Below are 4,042 nucleotides of genomic sequence, written 5' to 3' on the forward strand. Positions count from 1 at the left end.
AGTTATAAGTGATATGGCAAGAAGAGGACAAGCACCAAACTATGCTTAAAATCTTTTTAACATAGGAAAAAAAGTATAATGCTTAATAGTTCTAATGTTTTGAATTATTATGTACTAAATATTAATTTGACTATTTCATTTTTCTATTATTTTTAACTGACAGTTTTCCATGGTTTTTTGGGGGGGAGGGTTGTAACTGGGGCACTCAACAACTGAGGCACATCCCCAGCCCTATTTTCTATTTTATTTAGAGACAGAGTCTCAATGAGTTGCTTAGCTCCTCGCCATTGCTGAGACTGGTTTTGAATTTGGAATCCTCCTGCCTCAGCCTCTAAAGCCTCTGGGATTACAGGCATGCACCAGCTGTTTTTCAGGTTTTGACAAAAAAATTTTAAAAGTCATGGAACAACTAATTTTTCTTATTAGCAATTAGGATCACTTTGCATGCTTTTAGCCTATACGATCACGTTTACACATTTACAGTCTTACACTACTGTGCACAGTGAAGACTGCCTACACAAGTTGAAGGGGGTCAAATAGTAACAAAGTCATAGAAATTTATATCCCACTGATGGTCTCTTCCTGTTACTAAAACACACTTCTTTATTCTGTGTTGCAAACTGGTGTGTGTGTGTGTGTGTGTGTGTGTGTGTGTGTGTGTGTGTGTTAGTGAAACCCTAGGGTATTCTATCACCAAGCTACATCCCTGATCCATTCTTTTAATTTTTTTTTATTTTGAGGGAAGGTCTCGCTAAGTTGCTGAGGCTGACCTCAAACTTGAGATTCTCCTGCTTAAATCTTCTGAATTGCTGGGCAAACTGTCATTTTTAAAAAGTTTTTATTCCAGGAGACAACCACTTTTAAGTGGTTTTTGAGAGCACAAACCATTCCAAAGCCTATATGTTTGACAAAAAATAAATAAATACTTTTTTAAGTATCAGAAAAGTTGCCCATAAATGTATTTTACCACATACATCATGGTGAGAACTATTGCATTATATCCAATTCCCAATTTCCTAATAAAGTTTAATGGCTACATGCAATCACTGCATACTGATGCAATCGGAAAAGCATTTCCTGAACTTGAGTTTGGAAGTAGCAACCTTCAATTTTCTGCTCCTTTTTCCATATGTCTTTGTCCCTATGCCCCGGTGAAACCTGACTCCTCGAATGTTATCTCTAGCCCTGTGTAGTCACCAGGACATTACTATACCAGCTTGAACAGGCCCAAGACCCCTTATTCTCAACATGTTTAAAATCCAAATCTTCATTCCAAAAGCCCCCTCTTGTCTCTGGTATTTCTTTCGATTTTTGATTATTTCTTTTAATATTGGTTACTTAAATTCTAAAACTTGACGTTAAAAACTTCTCTCTCTTCCTTGTGCGTTATGTACTGTTAAGAATATTTGTTCACTGGTAGATGAGTTTAAACTAATTAAAAAGTTTTTTTTTTCATTTTTAAAATTCATTCTAATTAGTTAAACATGACAGTAGAATGCACTTTAACACATCACACATAAATGGAGTATTACTTCTCATTCTTCTGGTTGTTCATGATGTAGAGTTACACAGGTCATGTGATCTTATATGCACATGGGGTAGTATGTCCAATTCATTCTACTATCACTCCTACCCCTTTATCCCCTTCCCTCCTTTCACTCCCTCTGTCTAATCCAAAGTACTTCTATTCTACTCACCACTTTGTAAATTAGCATCTGCATATCAGAGAAAACATTCTGTCTTTGGTTCTTTAGGATTGGCTTATTTCACTTAGCATAATATTCTCCAGTTCCATTAAATAGTACATAATTTTGAATACCATTGTACTAAAAAGTTCTAAAGATACATATACTTTACATATGCTCACAGATACTCTTATTTAGGTAAATGGGTAGATGAAAGGGGAATCAGGGATTTACCTAGGGTGTGAAGAAAGAGTGAATTAAAGAAAAAGACTTTCTATCCACCGTGACCTGTCGAGCAGCCAGTGGGTTGGCAGAGGTGGAATTCCCATGAGGCACCTGGAACAGTTGCCCTGAGGGAAAATCTGGAAGGTGCCAAGAGATGAGTCAGAGGAAGAGCTGGATATCTACTTCTTCCAGCTGCTCTATTGACGTATGAAACTTTAGCGACACTTTGAAAGGCTGGTGACAAGGGCTTGTGGAAGCCCAGGTTCCAGGGTACATGTGGTAGTGGAAACATGTAACCATGATTCTGTCACTGCTCTCGTCTCCAGCATGGGCACCATCCACTCTTGGAAACGCCCTGGACCTTCCCTTCCTACTTTCCACACTAGTTCACAATCTGTTTTGGAGGTGGAATTAGAAGTCACGCTCTCACCCTTTGGATTAGGGTTCCCCAAAAGCCAGTGTGTTAAAGGCTTGGTTTCTAGGTTGGGCACTATCAGCAGGTGGTGGAACTTCTGGGAGGTGGGGCCTGGTGGAAGAAAGTTAAGTCAGTGAAGGTGTGGCCTTCAAGGAGATACTGAGACACTGGCACCTCTTTCTTTCTCTTTGCTTCCCAGCCTACCATGAGGTGAGCAGGTTCCTCTGCCATGTACTTCTGCCATGATGTACTGCCTCACCAGAGGCCAAAAGCAATGGGGTCAGTTGACTATGGGATGCAACCTTCGAAATTATGGGCTGCCGCAGTCTCTGGCTGGGCACAAATCACGAGTCTCCACACAGCTTGTAGATTCAAACAGCAATTCTTTATTCCCGAACTCACACCGGCCGTCTACAAACACGCTCTGGGGGAATCCATGTTCTCTGCCCAAATCCACTTCCTCCCAAATCCACTACTCTGCCCAAATCCACACCGCATGGGCTTCTGTCTCCCAAATATACTGTCTGACCCTAAGCACTCAAGAGGAACTCAGCAGCAGGATACGCCCTATTCTAAAGGGGGAACACCCTAATCTCCTATTATGCTAAACTGCCCTATTCTAAAGGAGGAACACCCTAATCTCCTATTATGCTAAACCGCCCTATTCTAAAGGGGGACACCCTAAACACGGATCCTGCCCTGGTCCTTGAGCAAGGTCACCTTTCAGAAGTCCTTCCACTAGACAGCATGGGAGTAAGCTGGCAAGGAATTTGTCATACCTACTTGGCTGATGGCTCCCAGCAATGGGCCAAAACAGAACTTTTCTTAAGTTGATCCTCTTAGATATTTTGACACAATAATGGAAAGTTGACTAACACTCACTGGAATAAGTGATTAAATTTTCACAACTTGGCAAATAAGGAGAAAGGCAATTCTATGTACAGAAGTTCCTTTTCTCACCAAGGGTTGAACAAAGTAATTTCTTGGGGAGTCTTAAATGAAAACTGCACAACCAATTTGTGGCTGCCGAGCAGAAGTGACACATTTTCCCTCTGGATCAGCTTTATTGATTTCTTAAAGGTTGAAAATCCGCTAAGCATGGGACAGCTTAGAGATGAATGCTGAAAAGATGGGTGAAGACAAGGGGTTGTGGGTAGAGATGAAGTGAAAGATGAGACTATCAGATAATGTTATAGGCTAAATTGTATCCCCTCAAATTCATATGCTGAAGCTGTAATCCTGGTACCTCAGAGTGTGACTGAATTTGGAGAATAGGGCTTCAAAAAGGTGATTAAGTTAAATTAAAATGATCTAGCTAGATTAAAATGAGGCCTTAATCCAATATGACTGATGTCAGCAGAGAAAATTTGGACAGATACCAGGGATGTATGCACAGAGGAAAGACCATCTGCAAGGAAAGAAGAGAGGCCTTGGCTGTGGGGAGGGGGAAGAAAAACAAAAGGAAGAAAAAATTTTGCCAACACCTTAATTCTGGATTTTCAGCCTCCAGAACTGAAAGAAAATAAATTTCTGTCATTTAAGCCACCCAGTCTATGATATTTTGTTTAGCAGCCCTAGCAAACCAATACCAGTTGGATGAGCTGTTAGATAGCTTTGTAGACTATATTTAGGTATACTTAGGTAGCACACACCTGTAATCCCAACAGCTCAGGAGGCTAAGGCAGGAGGATTGGGAGTTCAAAGCCAGCCTCAGCAA

This window comes from Callospermophilus lateralis, chromosome 13 (assembly GCF_048772815.1).
Source record: "Callospermophilus lateralis isolate mCalLat2 chromosome 13, mCalLat2.hap1, whole genome shotgun sequence".
In the NCBI taxonomy this organism is placed as follows: domain Eukaryota; kingdom Metazoa; phylum Chordata; class Mammalia; order Rodentia; family Sciuridae; genus Callospermophilus; species Callospermophilus lateralis.